The following is a 24575-nucleotide window of genomic DNA, read 5'->3' as shown; positions in this document are numbered from 1 at the left end:
AATAATGAACTTTTAATTAGCAACAAGAATGCGTTTTGGAACCATTACTTACATGAAATTCAGCTCATAGTATCATAAATATTATCTCTCGGTAGCTATGATTGCAATCAAATGTCAAAAAATTACCAGTTGTTATTGTAGTGGAAGTTGTTCAATGTCATAATGGAAGGGTGAATGGTAATAAAATTCAAGCATATGGAATATCTTCATGAATACTTGAGTGGCACCTATAAACAGCATATTAACCTAGATGGCAAAAAACGAAGCTAATGTCGAAACAATCCTAAGGAACAGGATCGCGATTATTTTCGATGAGGTGAACCTAAGCTGGAGTGCGAGCAACAAGGACATATCGTTCGTTGACGACACAGCCGTGTAAAGAATAGTTGTATCTTTAAGTAACGATTCTCTGACAGTAAAATTGGCAGAATATTCACATGGTGTAATCAATAGCAGTGTCTCTTAAACGTGTATAAATACATGTCAGTAAACACCAGTAGTAGAGATAAAATCGTAGAACTGGAGTACAGCATGATATTAAGGTAACAACAAGAAACAAGAGTGATAGTCACAGGGAGCCAAAACGGCTTTTCGCCATAACGGCAGTGTCCTCAATAGCAACTCACTTCTCCAGGCAGTGGCTATCCTTAAGGAAGTTTTGACGGCAGTCAAGTATGCAGTAGTGCTTTTTTTCTGCATCTGGAAGCACATTGACCTTGTACATATATATTCACAGGCTAGCCGAGCACGCTAAGCATCAAGGACCGCTGTGTGACAGTCCATACCATGGGGTCACAGATGCTCCTCTGATGCAGCGACCATCACCACAGCCAGGCTGCGAACCAATGACCGCTGCACGTTGACCTGACCCTCAGGTAGCCTTCACTCTGCTGCTGTCTCCACGAGGCTGAATGCTCGAGATTCTACTTTTGCCTCATGGGCTGAGGTACAAACTGAAATCCTGCCAGCCACATGTGAGTAGCACCAATTCACGGTTCGCCACCCTCATTACATATTATCTGCCACTAGGGTGGCCACTGGCCCACCTAATTCTAACCACCCGTGGTCACTTCTCTGAGGAAGAGCAGCGAGTCTACACTGTCGTGCCTAGATCGAGAATTTAACACTTATCCTCTGTCAGATGACAATACCTACAGGCACCAAGTTTGTGTAAGAGGACCAATAAACAACTCTGATAGCATCGTGCTGCCTTCATCAAATGGTTCAAATGGCTCTGAGCACTATGGGACTTAACATCTGTGGTCATCAGTCCCCTAGAACTTAGAACTACTTAAACCTAAGTAACCTTAGGACATCACACACATCCATGCCCGAGGCAGGATTCGAACCTGCGACCGTAGCAGTGACGCGGTTCCAGGCTAAAGCGCCTAGAACCGCTCGGCCACATGGGCCGGCGTTCTGGAAAATCATTGGATCGCCATCAGAGAGGTTGGTGATGATGTCAGCATATCCTTTCGCTCATGTCAAGCAATTTGTCGGATGTTTTTGACATGAAATGCGTAGCAGCAAAGTTTGTTCCGAAATTGTTGGACCTCCACCGTAAACGACGTCGCATAAATACCTCCCCGGAATCGCTGAATGAAGTCGACAGCCGTCCAGTATTTATAAAGAAGGTTGTAATGTATAATGATAACCGGGTATACGGGTATGACGTTGAACCCAAGGCTAGATTATCCCAATGAAAACTGCCTGAAAAGCCAAGACCGCAAAACACTCGACACGTTCGATCATACTTCCATTACAGTGCATCATGTTTTCCTGCTTTATGGTCGTACGGTTTATAAGGAGAACTACCTAGACGTTATGCCCCATTTTCGTGAAACAATCCAAAGAAAATGACCGAACTGTGACAAAACCACTTGTCGAAACTGCATGACGACAATGCTCCCGGTCCCACCTCAATGCATGTTCGTGATTTTATGGCGATAACGAAACCGTTATGTTACCTGTGCCACCGTATTCGCTGGACAAGGCCCTATCCGACTTTTTTCTGTGACTGAGGCTGATGACAACCATGAAAGGACGTCGTTTTGTCACCACTGATGAGATAAAAACAGAATCGCTCAAGGAGCTGAACACCATAATGGAAAGTTTGTTCCAGAAGTGCTTCCAAGATTGGAAAAAACTCTGGCATAGTGTATTATATCTGAATGGGATTACTTTGTAGGGGACAAAGTTGATGTTGATGAACAAATAAGAAAAACAAAAATTCCCGATACATTTTGATCACGCCTCGTATGCTGGCCCATGATACGCTGAAGTTAGCTATGAAAATCCTCTGAAAATTCGTCTAGTAGTTTCGAAGATTAGCATGCTTAAACAGACAGCCCCGACCGGTTTAGACAAAACTTTAAATTACGATTTTTTTTTATCCATGATCTGATTCTGATGTGATGGAGCCTACATATTTCCTCAATCCACGCTCAAGTTAGCTGTGGAAACGCCTGAATTTTCGTCTTGTAGTTTTGGAAAAAAAGCGTGTTCAAACAGACAGTCAAAGTTTTTACATGTACTATTAGTACGTAGAAGATGTATGTATGTTTGAGCTAGATGTTTTTATTAAACGATTTGAAAAATTCTTCGCCAGTTTGAGGTGATCCTTGGATGAACAAATAAATAAATACGAGATCGTTAACGATATTCTTATAAACTTAGTCACATCCCTGAAATATTTACACATAATAATAAAACGAAACGACATGGCGCGGAAATAACATTTAGTGAAGCAAATTGCCAATATACATTCAAACAATTTTGCGAAAATGGGTGGAAAAGTCACTTTAACGCCCTACTCAGAAAACTTGAATACATTAGCGATCAGACACTTAAGTTCAAATGGCACTTATAGAGTATTATGGACACCAGTGTTCTACAATCTAGCAGAACGGATCTTATCAAATAACTGAAAATATACTCAGTGACGCACAGAACGGCTACGAAACGTTGTGTCTTAGGAGACTGAAAAACTATTGAAACGAAGCACCCGTGGCTTATATTTAAGTACGTGAACAGTTCTGCACTTCCTAGTACGCATTCTAAGAACCACATGTGACTATATTATGAAGAAGTGTGCTTATCCTGTTACCTGTTAGTTGTTTTGAGGTTAGGTGCACTTGTTATCAGGCCTTTTCTCATCTTTACCTTTCTGTGACTGTGAAAGCACCCATATCTGCGTTTATGACTATCGAAGGTCCGTATTCGGAAGCAGAGTTGAATAACGTACCTATCTGAGTCTAGCATTCTTCAAGGAACGGTTATATTTTTGCTTTAGTATCCGTAGACTGTGATGTCCCGCAAAAAGAAATCAATTTTCCTTTACATAATTAAAGTCTTTCAACTACAGAGTAATTTTTTTCGTATTAAGGGAAGTTGGAAGGCCCTATCCCAACAAAGTTAAATTTAGTGACTTGGCTTCCCTGTATTTCAGGAACCACTGTAGCCATTGACATGAAACTTTTACAGGGCATTAAACTGTATGTTCTGAGTCTACTGAACTACAATAATTGCATTTCAGGCACTGCTTTCGGAAATACAATTTTTTAACTACACAGTTAATATTTTGTTTACTTTTTTTGTACGTTATGCTAAATAATTTTAATTATACATAACATTATGTTCTTCTTTTAGTTCAGCAGACTCAGCGTATGTATGGTATTACTCCCTGAAAATTTGAATACTCTACTCGAAGTGGTTTCTGAAATTTAGAGAAAAATGCAACAGAAAATAAAAATTTTTGGGATCGGCTTCTAAGGTTTCAAAAGACTGTAACTCACTTAACATTTGCTTAATTTTTTATTTTTAGTCACCCAGAAGAACCCTGCACCATACTGTGTGTCAGCCTCTTGATCTTTTACAAGTTTTTTCTTCTTTTCTTCTATCTGGATTCCTTAGTGGCTAACTGTGCTGCATACTCCGCTTTATCAACGCGAACCTTGTCCACCCGTTCAAGTTCTCTGATGCAGTTTGCTCCAGGATTGATTCTCATATGCTGTAGCACTTTAACTCTACCAATGTTGCCAACAGTGAAAGCAATAACAGAACATTTTTTGTTAAGCGAGTCTATATACGATTATTGAACGACTCATTAGGATTTTGAGTCTGACCATGCAGACATTTCTTCAGTAATTCAGGATTTGCCAGGTCTCTGTACATAGGTTTTATGATACCCATGACTGCTTCTGGGATGGAATGTTTATGGCTGTATGAACTGTTTGAGTACTGGGCATTGCGGTAATTGCACCATGAATCAGGTCCAGGAGGGCAAAGATGGTGTACTGGTTTTTCATCAGTTGACAGTCTGTGGGAGAAGGTAGCCCATACTGCCTGCTTCATTTTCAACAGATCATCAGTATTATTTCTAATGGCCATCCCATAACACTGCCGTAGTTCATCAATTATTTTGTCTGTCACCCTGACTCTTATGGTTTTAACATCAGAAAGTATCTTGTCTCTCAAACTTCGTTTCAACTTCCTCGACCTGGCGCTTATCGTCTTCTGGATATGGCCAATACAAACACGTAACCTAACATTTATAACAGCAATCCACAGCTTTATACATAAGAAATTATTGACTTCACTGGGTCTTGATGAAATGCACGTAAAAATTTTAACATTTTCAACCGATGTAAATTATATTTAAAAAATAAAATAAAATACCTCCCATGTGAGTATATACATCACTTTATTCAGAAAATTGCAAATTTTATAATTAGATAAAAATCCGAAACTGTGAAAAAAAATTTCCGTTCTAACGCCCCTTAACTGGTGAGGATCTATACGTCATGTTTGGCAAGGAGCAGAAAGTACTTGTGATATATGTATAAAGAACAACCAGCAACCAGAAACGGACTTTTGCATAAAATACGTTTAAGAATGTCGTGGATATCGTTACGTAGTGCGAATAAATTTACCATGGAAAGATCTAGTTGTTTATTAACGTCATTGTGATGCTTTATTCCAAAGATACTGGGTTTTAATGGACACCGACAGCCTTTCCCTGGAATTTAGAAATTTGTCTAAACCCTCCCTCTGTCGGTAGCGAAACTACTCATCATCTCGTATTTCAGAAATTAGAAATTTGCTATAGGGATCATTCGAATGGATAACACAGTCCACATGAATATTATTCAAACAGAGTCTGAGCAAGCGTATTACGAAACTATGAAGAATGTTGATTATTTCCCCCAAGTCACAAGCCAAATTCCAGCAGTGCTCAGCTGTCCGTCAGATGATGTTCAGACCAGCTTAGCACACGTAACTTTGCTCGCGGAGACTGTACGGTCTACACAGATTCTTTTGGTTTTCTTTAAGAGAATTTGCCGGCCGCGGTGGTCTAGCGATTCTAGGCGCGCAGTCCGGAACCGCGTGACTGCTACGGTCTCAAGTTCGAATCCTGCCTGGGGCATGGATGTGTGTGATGTCCTTAGGTTATGGCTCTGAGCACTATGGGACTCAACATCTTAGGTCATAAATCCCCTAGAACTTAGAACTACTTAAACCTAACTAACCTAACTAACCTAAGGACATCACACACACCCATGCCCGAGGCAGGATTCGAACCTGCGACCGTAGCAGTCCCGCGGTTCCGGACTGCAGCGCCAGAACCGCTAGACCACCACGGCCGGCTCCTTAGGTTAGTTAGGTTTAAGTAGTTCTAAGTTCTAGGGGACTGATGACCACAGATGTTAAGTCCCATAGTGCTCAGAGCCATTTGAGCCATTTTTAAGAGAATTTATTTATTGTTAAGGCCATTGTTCTTGTGTAAGCCTACACACTTTGCAAACAATGTGCCTAGTCTATGCAAAGTACACTGCAGACAGAGTATGAAAATTTAATAAAACAGTTCTTGGTATAAGATTTGCACATTTTTAAAACATTTAATTGAATTTGTATATTCTTACGCACATTATTCGTATATAAAACAACAATCAATAAACAGTGATTTCAAACAGATATTCCTGTAGACGGAGTAGCATTAAAACGTGGTTCCTATTTTGTCATCGTAATCAATAGATTCTGTAGTAATTACAACAAAAAGTGTACTATAAACATACATTAGACCTACTGAAAAAACTAAAGATCCATCTCTTTTCCAAAGCAATTATAACAAAGCCAATTTGTAGTGGTGACTGCTGGATAGCTATCTCTGATTCAGTTCACAGATGCAGCACCTTCCGCAGCACCTTCCCAACTATGGAAGCGTCCGGCCCCGGTAGCTGAACGGTCAGCGTGACAGAATGTCAATCCTAAGGTCCCGGGTTCGATTCCCGGCTGGGTCGGAGATTTTCTCCGCTCAGGGACTGGGTGTTGTGTTGTCCTAATCATCATCATTTCATCCCCATCGACGCGCAGGTCGCCGAAGTGGCGTCAACTCGAAAGACCTGCACCAGGCGAACGGTCTACCCGACGGGAGGCCCTAGCCACATGACATTTCATTTCAACTATGGAAGCTACTTAACGCCATAGACACATGGTCATTTCCGAATGTATTTCTGATCAAAAAGCTATTCTGGTACCTAGAGTCGGACGTTTTACCTGGTGGCGACATTTCCATAGAAACTTTCACCCACTAACATTTATTTCTTTATTCGTAACCAAGAAGTTAGACACCAATTTTCATAGGTTTAACTTAAAAGTTTAATACGACAAAAGATTTTCATCAATATTTGCATCTCCTATTGCACCAGCTTAGGCATTGAGTTTCAAAAAACACTGAAACATGTACCTGCATTTTTTTATATCCAACATAGAAGCCTGATACAAATTTTCATTGATTCTTTAAAAATGCTTCCATAACAAAATATTTTGATAGGATTTCTTATCCGCTTAGGGGTTCATTTAAAAAAAATAAAAGCAAACACGTAGTTTTCGCTAACCGAAAAATCAAATACTAATTTAGATAAATGGAGCTTTAAAAAATTCACCAGTACTTCTTTAACAATTTATGTAGAATAACTTCCACTCACTGTTACCCGAACTTAAGGATTGAATTTCCAAAACTGCTGAAAAAGATTTTTTTAACTTCTGCCCGAGAAACAGTTTTCATAGTTCTAGCTAAACAATTGTCTTATTTTTAATTTTATTATTAATTCCTTGCGTGGAGCATAGGGCAGCAACAATGGATGGCCCTTTTCTTCTGTCTTCTGCAAGTATTGTCACTTCCACTCATCCTATTCCTTGCTGCTGATCTTCTGCTTCACGCCTCCACGTCATTTTGTGTGCCTCGGCTCCCTCAGGGATCCTATAAATTGCTTCCTTCGCAATGTGTTAATTTGATCTCTTAAGTGTATGTCCTAACCATTGCCACTTCCTGCTTCTTATTTTCAGCTCAACTGGCTACTGGTCGGTTCTTTCCGGAGAGTGTTTCGTTAGAGAAGCCATTTGTTAGACCTCCATATCCCCATGATGATCGTCAGACATCTGTTGTCCGATGTCTGCAGCTTACGGATTAACTGCGTCGTCAGTTTCCATGTTTCACATCCATATAGAAGCACAGGTTTTACATACTTTCTAATATCCGCAATTTGGCCCTCAATGTTATTTCCATTGACCTCCAGATAGAGCTGAGAGTTGTCAAAGCTCCTTTTGCTTTGTTGACGCGACAGTTAATGTCCTCTGTTGCACCACCATGTGGTGTAATCATACTTACAAGGTACCGACTTTTTTCACCGCAGGTTTCAGATCTTCTACTTCCTTTTGCATATCGTTGAGGCTGCGGTATAGAAGGCAAAGGTTTTCACCAAAATCTAGGTCTGACAGGCGTGTTGCACTGCTCCATTTTATTCCTCCCACTTTGTCCATTGCTTGTGTCATTACATAATTGAGTACTACGTTAAATAGTAACGGTGAGAGCATGCTGCCGTTCTTAACTTTTGTTTTGACTGATATTGGATCAGAAGGCAGACCTTGATGCTGAAACTGGCACGTGTAGTTTTAACACATGCACATGTCAGGAGCAATTATTTTCTTGGCATTTCCAAAAGTTTGCAATGAGCTCCATATTTTTGTTCTGATTACATTATCGAAGGCCTTTTCAGAGTCTACAATTAGCATGTAAAGCGGCGATTGATATTCATATGAATGTTCAGCTATTATTCTCAAGATATTTATCTGGTCAACGAAGGGGCGACTTTCCCTGAATATTGTCTACATATGCTTTTATCCTATTTAGGATTATTCACGAGAGGCTCTTGCTTGGGATTGACAGCAGGGTGATGCCTGCCTAATTATCAGAAACCAATAGGTCTCCTTCGTTGGAGAGCTTGATGAAAAGCCTCTGTTCCAATCATTCGGTACTTTTTCATTCATCCATACGTCACTTAGCAGTGGATACAAAAATCCTGCGGTTGGAGAGGGATTTACTGTAGGTGACTCTGGAGTGATATGCACGCCCGGAGATTTTCCATTTTTTATTTGTTGGGCTGCCTTAGCGGTTTCTTCTTCGGATGGTGGTTCTACGTTAGATGATATATCTTACAGAAGTCCTTCCCCGACCACTTTCAGCTGAGTTACAGTGTCGTCTGCAGTTTTGTTATTCACAACGTTCTCAAAATGTTGTTTCCACATCTGCACTTGGTCTTCTCAATTTGTGAGTGGCCTCCCTTGATTGGCATACCATCCCCAAATTTCTTATTTGATGGTTTGCTTGTGATGATATACAGGGTCTTGTTCTAGCCTCTTTTAACTGCTGCCTCTACCTAAGCTGCGAGACTATTGATGGATGTTCTCTTATCTTTCCTGAAACCCCATTTTCTCCATCCAACTTAATATGCAAAGTTCCTGTTGGATTTCTTCTTTTACTTCCCTTGACTGTGTGAAATTTAGTTTGTGTTTTGCCTTTCTCCTCTGCTATATTGCATCCGAAGTATGGTCAGAGATCCTTTCTTGTCTACCGTGGACCTTTGTTCCAAAAAATTCTTCAACAGTCTTTGCTTAGGTAGTTTTCACTGCATCCCATTGACCCTAAATTTTGTGCTCTTCGATTCCCATGATATGCATTTCAAAACGACTTCTCAGTTGGATCTGAACTGCTGTCGGACTTTTGTATTGCCCGTCTTTCCAAAATTAAACCTAATCTCTTTCTGCCCAAAATGTCTCTTGTGTGCAGCTACTTTAGACAGACTGTTTCTAGGATAAGGTGGTGGTTGCAACCGATATCGGCTCTTCTTTTATTCCTCACGTCAAGGAATGATCTTCGCCAGGTCCTGCTAAATTCAAAGCGGTCTATCTGGTTTTCTGCTCTGCCGTCTCGTGAAACCCACGATACCTGTTAAAAATAATTGCTATTAAGGCAATGTTCCCGTGAGGAGTTACTGGTCCCCCACGGGCGCCTCCCCACGTGTCGGATAGAGGAACGCTCAATACATGCGGTGAGTACCGGGGAAATAAAATAACCAGGGCGGACCAAAACCTGTAGCTGCTGCGTTGCAGAGAGAGAGAGGACCCTCAAAGGCTACGGGAGAAAACCCAGACAGAAAACTCTTATGAGATAGATTGGAGTCAAGACGGCAGCCTTCCTATCGATCTAGGGCGTCTGGGCCGATAACCCCTTGAACATGACAACACGATCTCATAGAAACTGGGGCAGAGAATAACAACATTCGGACGGATTTAAAGATGGAAATCCCGTCAATGAGGAAGGTGACACGAATATGGTTTTGGAACGTGAGAACAATGTGGCAAACAGGGAAACAAACGGAAGCGGTACAAGAAATGGAACGATACAGCCTCAGCGAAGGAGTGGCATTAATATTAGACGGGAGAACAAAGCAGTCTTTGATAGAGTGACACTCAATTACAGAGAGAATCATAGTCGCTTGCTATGCTACGAGAGTTGGATGAGTGACCATAGTACAACGAAATGCACCAATAGAAATGCCTGATTGATGAGGAGAAAGACAAGTTTTATACTGTTGAAAACTCCAAAAAACGCTGCAGAAGTGTCGAAAAGGAGATTTCCTCCTGCTGATGGGTGATTTTAATGCAAAAACTTTGAATGAGAACTATAGGAAGCAGCAGATTATCGGGCAGCATGTGTTGGGCACCAGAAATGACAATGGAGAACGTCTCATAGACTTGTGCGGCGTGTTCAACCCCCATTAACATTGTAACAATGTGTCGTGGGATTCACCAGAAGGCAAAATGAGGGACCAGATAGAGACCACTTTGCAATTAGCGGGACCTGGCTAAGAAAATCACATCACTCCCAGACATGAGGAATAAAAAAAGAGGAGATGCCGGTAGCGACCACCAACCTATGCTAGCAGCAATCCGTCTAAATTGCCTTAATAGCAACATGTTTTCAAACAACCTATCATCCTCTACTTCAGCCGCTTAGGGGTGTAATTTCGAAAAAAACCTTCTTAAAAGATACCTACAGTGTAAGATCAACACGGTCACCAAATTTCAAGTTTCTGTACTTAGCGGTTTGGACCGGGCGCTGATGAGTCAGTGAGCAAGGAAATTTCCTCTTGCGTATGTAGATTGGTAACAGAGAAAATATACTAACTACGAAAAAAAAAAAACTGGATCGGAACAACATGAAATATCTCACTGCTACCTTCCTGAAAATGATAATAGAATGAGCTACAGCAGTTTGGGTACCGTAAATAGTAATATTAATAACAAGAATAATAATAGTAATAACAGCAGTATTAATAACAATTGTTGTCATTTCGTGGAAGTCAGTTTATGGCAATCCTTGTACATGATTGTTTATATTTAAACCTAAGACAGAAATCGTACGAGTTGTGTTTCAGTAATCAGATGAATTCCCGTGAATACAATTAAATCCCTTCTTCAGAGTCTAAACCAGAAAGAGTTCTAAACACAGGTATGATTTTGCGTTTTTAAAACTGCAAAAAAAAAAACATTATGAGTTCACACAGTTTACGGACCCGTAAATAAATAGGACGATGTTAGCTTGGCCCTGTTCTATAACACAGAATCGAAGTCTGAAAGAAATGAAAATTGTGACGCACCGTATGTATTGCTCAAAAGCCGGAATATCAGGAGACAGGGAATCTGTGATTCCTGTAGGTAGCCACTACGATATTAATTATTACTGGAAGGCAAAGCTTTATACCTAGATTTGTGCTCATTACAGAATAATTAGTACGTCAGGGAAGAGATAAAATGCAGGTTTTGGCTAGAACAATTTGTAATTCCTGCCCTCTTTGTGTCCAGTGGAAACTGCCGGGATTAGGAACAGAATGAAAGCAGCGCTTGTCGTAAGTACTACCGCCTTCCCCGGAGCATTGTTTGGTAATTCCCCTTAAATTTTAGTCCGAGTTAACCCGTCGCATGAAATACAGCACAGCGGAATTGGGGGCAACCGGTTTTATGCTGCTATAATGTGTGATCACGCAGCGAACGTGGAGCGCGGGCAGCGAAGTGAGCTTTAGACCGCACTTCTCATTCGCAGAGTTCTTTTTTTTTTACACGGGACTAAAGGGAAAAAGTTCTACGACGCAGTATTTTACTCCACGCTTTTGCTAATGGTGCATTTATGTCAGTAAGCACGGTTGATGGGACTGCAGTATTGGAGCAATAGATATTTCAACTTAACTGAGATGAAATTTACGTCTACAGTTTAGTTCCCTTAGTTTTATTTCGATTTCATGACAGTGTTACTAACCGAATGTGTCTCCAACACAGCATACTTACTCAGCTTCATTTCCTATTTCAGTACCATTAAAGCGATAGTCCTAGTTGAAATCGTACTAATGAATGAAAATGACATGTAGCATAAAAAGGACCCAACGAAACCATAAATGATAGGTCAATCTTTGTGTATGGAAAACCCAGATTTTAAACTGCTAATGTCTGCTAATGACAATATCCGTTACAGTAGTAAAAGAATCTTACTGCTTGTATACTTACTGACGCCATAGGAACAATAAGATACCGATTTAATTACTGTGAGTGTCTCTATTGAATGAAAAAAATGTAATTTGATCCATTAGATTATGTTTGTAAGAGCCTACAAATAAGAGCAACGAAGGAAATTTGTCGGACAAAAGCATCGTATTGATTTAATTTCTTTTTACCACGAGTTTCATTAATTATGATGATTTACAAAAGAGTTTTTATAGTTACAAAAACTATGACATAACCGAAGTTATCCTCGTTAGGTGAATCAATTTTAGTCACAATACTTATTTCTCTTCATAATTTGCACTGAACTCAGTCCGTATATCGCAAAAAGGTAGTTATAAAGTCTGTTTCAAAGTCTTTGTATCAAACGTCTGCGCCTGATAGTTTACGTCATGAACCACAACTTTTGATAGAGACGCCATCTTCAATGCAACTTTTCGGCGACACCAGGCAGCCTTCAGCATTTTTAGGCGCTGGGGTGACGAGATTTCGCTGACCTAGAGGTGTTCTACTTACCAGATGTTCTGCATACTCCATACGCCAATAAGTTGACAGTGATTCTCAACAAGGAAACCTTAAGAATATCTGTCTCTAAGCAGAGAAAAATGTTTTAAAATCAAATCAGGAACTTTTCATTGGCCAGGCATACCCCATTTCATACGGAGAAGATAACTGTACGATAGGTAACACCCAAGACATATGCACGCCGCAGAATGCCTACACTCTGCCACCTCCCAGGGGCATAACTGCCAGGAAGTGGCAACGAACATTTGGTCTCTAGCAGGAGTTACCGCCGGGAAGAGGCAACAATCATTTGTTCTCTAACATAAGCTGCTTCCCGTTACTTCATCTGTCTATCATAGACATATAATGCAAAAACACTGAAACATAATGTATAATTGTCATAGAATAGAAACCTGTTTTCAACACTGCTTGATACTCAACTGAAGCAGAGATAATATCTCAGTTAAACAATTATTTCACCCTCCGAAGCCATTAGAAAAACTTCGCATAGGCGAGGAATTGTTTTGAATACCTTCTCTCCCACTTTTGCAATACCAGTATTTAGTGATGACGCTGGAGAATTGTCTTCCTACAAAACAACTTACTTATGCGCTAATATTGGACGCAACTGCGTCCTCAAAACTTATGTATATAGCTACTATGCATAACGGACAGGTTTTTTTTCAGAAGGGGCATTTATGATGGTGATCGTGAGAGTTCCCCAAATCATTGTCACCTTTACCCAAAGCCGAAACTGTTTTAGTCATTTCAATGAACTTTACTGTATAACAGAGTACAATTTTTACGTAATATGAGTCGATTAGCTCAGAACAAATCCAGTGGGTAGAAGTTTTCTCCATACAAGACGTCGATTGTTGACTGAAAAAATTTCATATAAGATGCATTTCGGTATCTATAACGTCCACAAAATCCGTAACGCGTTCTTTGTACTAGTCCCTACAGGCCGAAGGAATGCCTTGTGTTTCGGTTCATAACAGCTGCGTCATTAAAGATATAGGATGTGGTCCGCCTTGTAAGTTACTTTGAGCTTCAGAAGCATGTAAATTTGATTTGGTGTGACACATAAGTGAAGATCAACTCATATTATGGCATTCCAGACATTGCTACTCTTGGTTGCAAGGTCTCCCCAACTGTTGATTTTTTGTTACTGACTCGTTAATTCGGTATCCGAAATTGGAGGAGTTTTAAAATTTTAAATAAATCAGAATAAGTTGGATAAGTAAGAATACATAAGATGAAGGAGTGGATAGACATTTGCAGCACTCTGTTGTAGTTGAGACGAAATCCGCAGCACAGCTGAAGAATCATCGGTGATCAACACCGCCGGCCGCTGTGGCCGAGCGGTTCTAGGCGCTTCAGTCTGGAACCGCGCTGCTACTACGGTCGCAGGTTCGAATCCTGCCTCGGGCACGGATGTGTGTGATGTCCTTAGGTTAGTTAGGTTTAAGTAGTTCTAAGTCTAGGGGATTGATGACCTCTGATGTTAAGTCTCACAGTGCTTAGAGCCATTTGAACCATTTGATCAACACCAGCAAAATGCCGAATCAAGGTTCATTAATCTTCTCAGGATAGACAACAAACACACACCAACTGTTATTCCACAGGTTAATGTGTCCAACTGACAATCTGATGTGCTCAATATATTGAAACTTCAGGATAAAATTAAGAAACTAATTTTTCGATTGAAATTGAAAAGGACCTTTTCGAAAAGGGAGAAGGTTATAATAGTAAATGGGAGAGAAAAGGGAATAAATAGGGGGAGGAACTAGGGACAAAGAAACAAGAGAGAAGGAGCGTTTGTGTAGCTCACTGGTATTTTCCACTTGTTATGGTGAATTTGTTTAGAAAAAAAGGGGAAAGAAAAATAATCAGGGGTTATGTGAATATCTCAACTGGTCTGCGACGAACCGTGTCCATGAACTACAGTGCACACTGGAGTGAAAAATAGGTCAAGATTTATATATGGATTGGTATTTTAATGTGATGTAAGGACTGGTTAGTTGAAATGAGAAAAATTCTCAGGAAATGAATTTCAGAATGTAACAAATTATATGAACTGCATATTTCTAGATGTCATGATGCTGGGAGAAGATTGAGACATTTGTGGGATGTAAGGAGCAAACACATTGCACTTAGAAAATGAAGTTAATACCAAGACTTGGTCTTCCACAATAGGAACAGCGAAGGCAAAAGCAAAAAAGCCATCTCACAGGTGAAAGAAGTAAATGAAAGACTTTATGATTATCTGACGAGACCCCAAGCCTAGTGTGGAAATTTAGAATCGAAAATGCAACTATTTAATCATTTTCTTAATGATTGTAACTGTAAACATATATGTTCACCCCTTAATACGTCGAGATGGTACACTGCTGGCCATTAAAATTGCTACACCACGAAGATGACGTGCTACAGACGCGAAATTTAACCGACTGGAAGAAGATGCTGTGATATGAAAATGATTAGCTATTCAGAGCATTCACATAACGTTGGCACCGGTGGCGACACCTACAACGTGCTGACATGAGGAAAGTTTCCAACCGATTTCTCATACACAAACAGCAGTTGACCGGCGTTGCCTGGTGAAACGTTGTTGTGATGCCTCGTGTAAGGAGGAGAAATGCGTACCATCACCTTTCCGACTTGGATAAAGGTCGCATTGTAGCCTATCGCGATTGCGGGTTATCGTATCGCGACATTGCTGCTCGCGTTGCTCGAGATCCAATGACTGTTAACAGAATATGGAATCGGTGGGTTCAGGAGGGTAATACGGAACGCCGTGCTGGATCCCAACGGCCTCGTATCACTAGCAATCGAGATGACAGGCATCTTATCCGCATGGCTGTAACGGATCGTGGAGCCACGTCTCAATCCCTGAGTCAACAGATGGGGACGTTTGCGAGACAACAACCATCTGCACGAACAGTTCGACGACGTTTGCAGTAGCATGGACTATCAGCTCGGAGACCAGGGCTGCGGTTACCCTTGACACTGTATCACTGACAGGAGCGCCTGGGATGGTGTACTCAACGACGAACCTGGGTGCACGAATGGCAAAACGTCATTTTTTCGGATGAATCCAGGTTCTGTCTACAGCATCATGATGGTCGCATCCGTATTTGGCGACATCTCGGTAAACGCACATTGGAAGCGTGTATTCGTCATCGCCATACTGGCGTATCACCCAGCGTGATGATATGGGGTGCCATTGGTTACACGTCTCGGTCACCTCTTGTTCGCATTGACGGCACTTTGAACTGTGGACATTACATTTCAGATGTGTTACGACCCGTGGCTCTACCCTTCATTCTATCCCTGCGAAACCCTACATTTAAGCAGGATAATGCACGACCACATGTTGCAGGTCCTGTACGGGCCATTCTGGATACAGAAAATGTTCGACTGCTGCCCTTGCCATCACATCCTCCAGATCTCTTACAAATTGAAAACGTCTGGTCAATGGTGGCCGAGCAACTGGCTCGTCACAATACGCTAGTCTTTACTCTTGGTGAACTGTGGTATCGTGTTGAAGCTGCATGGGTAGCTGTACCCGTGCACGCCATCCAAGCTCTGTTTGACTCAATGCCCAGGCGTATTAAGGCCGTTAATACGGCCAGAGGTGGTTATTCTGGGTACTGATTTCTCAGGATCAACGCACCAAATTTGCGTGAATATGTAATCACCTGTAAGTTCTAGTATAATATATCTGTCCAATGAACACCTGTTTATCATCTGCATTTCTTCTTGGTGTAGCAATTTTAATGACCAGTAGTGTATTAACTGTTGTGTAGGCAGCAGTACCTACTACTTTCCTTTCATAGCCGCAGTTGTATGGACTGCCACAGGTAGGCTTTGGAGTAATGGGGTCGTTGTGGCAGCGTCCCTTGTCAGCAGAGTGGATGGCGATAAATTAGGAAGTCCGACCCCTGGCGCCGAAGCAGAACATGTCGCTTCCAGCAGAGGACAGTGGCGACAGATGTTGCGTATACACAGATCGGAGAGGGGTGTGGCAGGGTGCACAGAATCAAGCCGTGGACCCACGAAGTAGTTGTCATCAACAGTGCGTCCTCACGCAAGCAGAGGCAGATGGCAGGGACTTTCCCCGCATAGCCGACGGCGGCTGAGCGGCTGCACGGCCCCGGGATCGAAGGGTAGGTGGCTGGCAGCAGCTGAAGCAGGCTCACAGGTGTGCAACCGGTTGGAGAGTGTTAAGTCAGCAGCGTCGGGCTGAGAGGGAGCAGGGCTGCTGCTAGCCCCACGGTTAGTTCTTCTATGCAGACTCATAAGCCAGCGTATCACCTCAGAGCCGATTGCAGTCAGACCTTGTAACTCTGTGTAGAAATGACTAGTATCTGCCTTGGATGCTGAGGCATCGATTACCTTCACGCAAGCCACAACAGAACCGCAGCTTCGACGTGAAGTATCACGTCACGCACACCACAGGGGCTCTGCCTTTCTGCTGCATCGATAATATTTCACCTTTGATCTCTCAGCGGGGTCGGGCTATGTGTTAACTGTCCACGCCCGGTCGTTGTTGTATCGAATGGTCCCTCTCGATGTAAGCAAGCGCCTGGACGGCCCCCATTCTCACCCAGTTCGTTGAGGCTCTTGCATTACCTGTATACTGACCTCCTTAATTTATTCAGCCGTGGCAAGTAAATCAGCTGCGGCACAAAAGTTAATAATTCTGATAGCCTTCATTCATACTAAAATAACAACTGATTTATTGCATTGAATTCTGGTTGAGTGGCAGAGCAAACGTTTCGAATTGCTTCAAATTGAAAAACAGCCTGGGATGCAAAGTTAATCAATTCCTTTTGGAGCATCATCCGATTCTGCACAGCTGATACGGCGTTTATACGTTTGTAAGCCCGGTCCTATGCTGTGCTGCTCTGGCGGTGTCAAATAGTCTGCTCAAGGTCGACTTCCCATTCTGTATGACTCAATGACGGATGCGCTTAACTTCCAATTACTTTTACACAGTCTGATGACGTCTGAAACGGGCAAAATACATTATAGAAGTTAAATAACTTTGCAACCCAGACTGTTTTTCAATTTGAAATGATTCTACGAACATGTAACTTTTCAGCAGAACATTTATTTACAGACTCGTTAGATTTCTCCTCGTTATAGCAATATATAAAATGTTAATTATCTGCTCTGAGGGCCTTGTGATACGATCGTAACAACAGGAGACTTGTTTCCTTCACCATCTTATGTAGGCTACACTACCTGTACGATAGTAGTTTTTCACAGCATGTAATTCGAAATGCTTACTAAATTGATCTCAAGCTGTCGTAATTTAAGGTATGATATGCTACATACTTTTATTTTTTTGTGCATCTTGTGAGTTTTAATATACACTGATGGGAAAAAGATAGAACGCTCTCAAGGACTATATTCAGTTGCACCCGAGTATAATAGGTGTATAGCGAGTGGTTGTAGTGTCTGTGATTCACTTGTCACAGTCTTCAGCCATCAGTTGGCGCTCAGGAGACTTGTCTGTGCAGCGTCTGTTTTGACTCTGCAGGCAGTCAGTGTGGTGAGTTTAGAGCTGAACAGCGTTTGCAACACTCATTCCAGGGTACAGTCATGCCCCACCGACGAGTAAGTTCTCATGCTGGTCAGCTTCTGCCATTTTAACGGGATGGCATTAGAGCTGGATGAACATATCAACAGATTGCTGTACATTTCGGGCACATCGTTATGGTGGCATGTCACCGCCTTCAGCAGTGGTCTGTGGAACACTCCCACACCCCTAGACCCCGTTATGGACGTCCGAGAAGTACAGACACACGTCAGTATCGATGCACTGTACAAGTACCGGTTGTCGTACTGACATCATTACAGAAACACGTTTTATCTGCTGTGTCATCAGGGACCATCGGAAACAGAGTGCTTGCTGAAGGATTAAGATCAGATATGACTCTGACCAGGGTGTCCCTGACACCACAACACTGCCAACCCATTGGTTATTCTGGAGTATTGAAAAAGCTGACTGGAGAGTGCAATAGCCCTCTTTTGACTTGAGTGATGAAAGTAGGTTCTGTCTGTAGGCGAGTGATGGACGTGCACATGTGTGGTGCAGCCTTGATGAGTTGCCTAGTACAGAGGGCATCCACTCACGATACACTGATCCGATCCAAGGCTTCATGGAGTGGCGGACCGTCATTTACAGCTCGTGGTCACATTCGGTGTTTCTATAGCGTGCAGTAAGCAGTGCCAGCTACATTTCACTGGCTGTTATCCCCGTGCTACAGCCATCTAGTTTACAAGAGGATGATGTGCTACTGCGACATACCGTACTGTTCGTGATGTACGATAACTACTCTGGCCAGCAAGATCACAAGATCTCTCTGCAATTGAAGACGTATGGGACATGGCGAAGTAGGAACTTAATCATTCTGCAGGACCTGCAGGAACTATTGCCGAATTGCAAAAAATGCGTAAGATGCTTTGAACTCGTAGTGTGCCAAGTGGCACCATTATCATCGTTTGCATGGGAGAATACACGCATACGTTGTCGCAAGGGGAAGGTATACTGTGTACGAATGCGATTGTATGGACAGCGTTTACTGTCACACGAGTGTTTCATTTGCTCTGAATTTGTTATCTCATACTCCTACAATGATCAGCAACCTGTCAGCTCACTTGCCAATTACACTACTGGCCATTAAAATTGCTACACCAAGAATAAATGCACACGATAAACGGGTATTCATTGGACAAATATATTGTACTAGGACTGACACGTGATTGCATTTTCACGCAATTTGGGTTCATAGATCCTGAGAAATCAATACCCAGAACAACCAACTGTAGCCGTAATAACGGCCTTGATACGCATGGGCATTGAGTCAAACAAAGCTTGGATGACGTGTACAGGTACAGCTGCCCATGCACCAACAATACGATACCACAGTTAATCAAGAGTAGTGACTGGCGTATTGTGACGAGACGAGCCAGTTGCTAGGCCACCATTGACCACACGTTTTCAGTTGGTGAGAGAACTGGAGAATGTGCTATCGAGAAAGGCCCGTACAGCACCTGCAACATGCGGTCGAGCATTATCCTGCAGAAATGTAGGGTTTCGCAGTGATCGAATGAAGGGTAGAGCGCCGGCAGGGTTGGCCGGCCGGTTCTAGGCGCTACAGTCTGGAACCGCGTGGCAGCTACGGTCGCAGGTTCGAATCCTGCCTCTGGCATGGATGGGTGAGATGTCCTTAGGTTAGTTGGGTTTAAGTAGTTCTAAGTTCTAGGGGACTGATGACCTTAGAAGTTAAGTCCCATAGTGCTCAGAGCCATTTGAACCATCTGAAGGGTAGAGCCACGGGTCGTAACACATCTCAAATGTAACGTCCACTGTTCAAAGTACCGTCAATGCGAACAAGAGGTGATCCAAACGTGTAACCAATGGGACCCCATACCACCACGCAGGGTGAAACGCCAGAATGGCGATGACGGATATACGCTTCCAATGTGTGTTGGCCGCGATGTCGTCAAACACGGATGCGACCATCATGATACTGTACACAGAACCTGGATTCATCCGAAAAAATGACGTTTGTCCATTCGTGCACTCAGGTTCTTCGTTGAGTACACCATCGCAGGCGCTCTTGTCTGTGATGCAGCGTCAAGGGTAACCGCAGCCATGGTCTCCGAGCTGATAGTCCATGCTGCTGCAAACGTCGTCGAACTGTTCGTGCAGGTGGTTGTTATCTTACAGACGTCCCCATCTGTTGACTCAGGGATCGAGACGTGGTTGTACGATTCGTTACAGCCATGCGGATAAGATGCCTGTCATCTCGACTGCTAGTGATACGAGGCCGTTGGGATCCAGCACGGCGTTCCGTGTTACCCTCCTGAACCCACCGATACCATATTCCGGTAACAGTCATTGTATCTTGACCAACGCGAGCGTCATTGTCGCGATACGATAAACCGCAATCGCGATAGACTACAATCCGACCTTTATCGAAGTCGGAAACGTAATGATACGCATTTCTCCTCCTTACACGAGGCATCACAACAACGTTTCATCAGGCAACGCCGGTCAACTGCTGTTTGTGCATGAGAAATCGGTTGGAAACTTTCCTCATGTCAGCACGTTGTAGGTGTCGCCACCGGCGCCAACAATGTGTGAATGCTCTGAATAGCTAATCATTTGCATATCACAGCATCTTCTTCCTGCCGGTTAAATTTCACGTCTGTAGCATTCCGTCTTCGCGGTGTAGCAATTTTAATGACCAGTAGTGTAAATGACATTTTCCTTGAGGGTGTCACTATCTTTTTTAATTTTTCTTGTTAGAGTAGATCATTTCTAGTACAAGTCGAAATCAGTAATCAGCCAACATGTGTATTAGTAACGATGGATAATAAATAGTTCCATAGAATTTCTGAAAAATTAGCAATAGATTTTAGAGCTACATCATATCGCCAAGAACTGAATTTCATTCGCGATGAGAACGTCCAAATTAAGTAATGATACACGCTGAAACTGTTCATCATTAGTAATAAACGATGAATGTTTTTTAAACCACTAATTACCCAATTACGTTCAAATTTCGAGCCGAACATGGTGTCATTAGATAGATGCTAACTATGGACTGCATATTAATAGAACGTATCATTAACTACGCACAGGCGAATTAGGAACAACGTTCAATCGGTTTAATGAAGCGTAATTATTGTTGAGTGACGTGCAGCTTGAGAGTTTATTTCTTTTTAGTGATCATTATTCCAACTATTATCGTTCTGTCCTCTATCGTTTCTTATCTAGAGGTGATCTTTAAAATCACATTCGAACTGCTACACTCAACACTGCCTGTAATACAGTGCATACTTCTGAGTAACGTGGCAAATATTCCAGCAACATTGCCCTTGTCTTGGCAACGGTATTGCATTTTCTTCCTTTCCTGATCTATTCTAGTTGACTACAATCGTCGTTAAAACAGCATTGCAGTTACCTAGTAAGCTAAATGCTGGAAAGGGATGAAATGAATTTTTCATTGTGTTAACGAGAGTTACGAATCCGGAAAAAAGCCTTCAAGAGTCTCTAGACATTTCTATCTTTTATGTTCAGGTTCTTCTATCCCTCTTGCTTTATTTTCCGATATTACACAATCAACGTTTCGTACGTCGTCTTCCTGGTCTTATATTGGTTTTGGGAATACCATGAAAGGATTACTTTCTATTGATAGCTGTTGTGTTGTCTACAGTTATCATCCCCATCATTATCTACATTACGGGTTGAGGCCTTTTGGTCCGTTCTATCTCCTTCAAAAGTGATCAGGGCATCTCTTCATTGTTGTTCGTAAAGATCTTTTCACTCTTGGTTTCCATTTATTGTTTTGGTGATTCTTGCATCTGTCACACTGTTTATTTGTTGTTTGGATTTTATTTGATTGTTGTAAAGTGTCAGATATGTTTTGTATGTCCAGTACATCTCGAATCTCATCGTGTCCTGTCGGATGCATTGAATTTTATCTAGCCACGTAACTAAGGAAGTTCATTTCAGACGCTTTATACTCTTTTAATCTCTCTTCGTAAGGGCCCAGTTTACGCAGACTATCTCTGTAGACTTTCTTTTCCAACGTTCTAATTAGAGTTCCACAGAAGTAGATAAACATACCTAACTTAGTTTGTATTTCACTATTTGCCCCACATGCAATACTGCATCCAAAATATCTCAGTGTATTAAATTGCTCTGTGGTCTGGTTGATAATTTCGTTCTCAACTCTATTAGTCTGGTGTCATAAAGAAAAGTCCTGATTTTGTCTCCGCAGTGGAGAAGTTCAGATTTTATTTTCTGACATTCTGACAATCTGACTTAAATTAAAAACAGTTTCGTATTTCAATTCTGACTAACAACTAGGTGGTCGCTAACAATATCAGAGTAATAATAGCCATATTTTTAATTTAAAAAAAGTCTGTGTCAAAGATTCGTTACGTCACCAAGATGCGTATATTAAAAACAGTGGGAGGAAGGGGACAACCTCATCTGACTCCTTTGTGTATTTCAGCAATATTATTTCCGATGTCCGCTTTTTTTTGTATCTTGCCATTCATCTGTGTCAACGTTGTACAAGTCTCGTAAGTTGAGAAAGAGTCCCCTTGCTTCTTAAAAACTCCCAGCCTTGTTTCTATATACTTAGACTAATCTAACTGCCTAAAACTGGTCAACTTAATCTAAAACATTATTGTTGATTTCTATTGTTTTGTGTTCAACACTTTACAATACGAAATGTTTTAATTGCGTTTTATTTTACATTCGCGCCTACTTTCAAAATCTGTCTTCTTACATTATTGTTTGTTGAAGTTTATTCGCACTAGGGCAGACAGCTCAACACAACAGCATCAGCATTACGATGGCAGCTCAGTTGTAGTCCAAGAACATATATTCTTTTCTCAACCATCTGAAAAGTCTATTAAATAGTGCTGAGAACAATTTCAGTCATATGAAATCTCCTTGTCACACCCATGCTTCAGTTCTACATTTCCCACACCTCCTATTGAATTACAATGGAAGTTTTATATACTGCCGTATACTTTTATATTAATCATCGATGAATTATTTTTCTAGGCCTGGTATTCCTGACATCGTTGATACTGAAACAAGTGATTTCTGCAAACTCCTGTTCAAACTGATTACTCATCCTCACTGCTCTGCTCTACCTAGTTGTTGTAAATACTGTTGACTAAATCAGCTTATCGCCTTGACCAATTGACATCTAATGGTTTATTTAGCAAACAGATAATTATTTGAGTATATATCTTGCATTTAATTGAGAGAAAGCGGTTGTTTACTAAACTGACATGAAGCTAGGATCTGGGAGAAGTAAGGTGTTGAATGTAAATAAAATAATTTTAAAAAATTATTATTTATTTACCACACAAGCCTGTCTTATACGTTACAAAATAAGTAAAACTCATTCGCCACAAGTGGCAAACTTTTGATTTCAAGGCTCAGCCAACTGAAAAGATATCTTTAGATTCTGATAAACGTGCAAGAATTTAACGTAGATAAAAAACGCATAAAATTTTAACGTATGGTAGATATTAGTTCCTGCAATAAACACTAACTTATAGCTGGCATGTAAAGAGTTGTACACGCCTGTGAAGCAGACCGTGAAACCATAACTGCAACATAATTCTTAAAGGCAACAAATTGCAGTTTCTCTGAATCAGACCCACAGTACCTTCAAAACTTATCAAAACACATCAATGAAACCGTTAACGAGCAACATTTGAAAAGAATGACAAAATATACACATCAGAGAAGCAGACAGTGAAACCATTAATCCGAAGTTGCTAGAATAGAATCTTTTGTACAGGTCAGTGAAGTAGACGGATCAAGATGTTAATAAAACATTTTAAAGAAAAATAAGTTACGCTTGTCTGTGAAGCGGAAAGAGGAGAGTGCTGTGACCCAAATTAAACTTTTCAATTATTAACAACAGCTTTACATTTACGAGGTTCAGTTTGCTAGATTCAGAACAGATAATAGAACATACAGATTACAAATTAGATTTACATAGTAAGCGAAAGAAAACCCGCACGCAGACCCCTTAAACACAATAGCGCCACGTGAGCACGCAACTGAGGTCGTTTTCAGGCCACAAATACTTACCAAAGGAAATACTTCAATCTAGTGAAGCTGACTTTTAGATTAGAAAAATAATAAACACACCAATAGAGCAAATTAGAATAAAAGAAAATCCTGACTTGCTGTAAATATACAGAACCCGCTGTTACAATAGGCTACAAACTTGCAAAATTACGAAAAGGCTTTATTGCCTGCTTTGGTGAAAACAGCACAGCATCAGGATGTATTCTAGAACGTACACTCAGAACGCAAATTAGACAGCAAATAAAAGACCGCACAGGCCACCCACAAAACACCATGGAAATAGAGCACAAGTATACTTAAATAGTGTAGTGTATTACGTTGTGGCTGAGCGGTTCTAGGCGCTTCAGTCTGAAACCGCGCGACCGTTACGGTCGCAGGCTCGAATCCTGCCTCTGGCATGGATGTGTGAGATGTCCTTAGGTTGGTTAGGTTTAAGTAGTTCTAAGTTCTAGGGGACTGATGACCTCAGATGTTAAGTCTCATAGTTTTCTGAGCCATTTGTATACTGCATTTAAGTTTACACAAGCAC

The 24575-nt window shown here is 41.4% G+C and overlaps 1 non-coding gene across 1 annotated transcript; it reads right to left on the bottom strand.

Moving 5' to 3' along the window:
• Window positions 1-1328: 1328 nt before the first annotated feature.
• On the bottom strand, window positions 1329-1412 carry Trnas-gga (transfer RNA serine (anticodon GGA)). Its single transcript is given in 2 exon segments — window positions 1329-1363; window positions 1373-1412. It is a non-coding gene; the product is annotated as a tRNA-Ser (tRNA).
• Between the last annotated feature and the right edge of the window lie 23163 nt (window positions 1413-24575).

Source organism: Schistocerca serialis, chromosome 8 (genome assembly GCF_023864345.2).
Source record: "Schistocerca serialis cubense isolate TAMUIC-IGC-003099 chromosome 8, iqSchSeri2.2, whole genome shotgun sequence".
Taxonomy (NCBI): Eukaryota; Metazoa; Arthropoda; class Insecta; order Orthoptera; family Acrididae; genus Schistocerca; species Schistocerca serialis.
The sequence above is the reverse complement of the archived record's forward strand: the minus strand, read 5'-3'. Positions and strand labels throughout refer to the sequence as shown.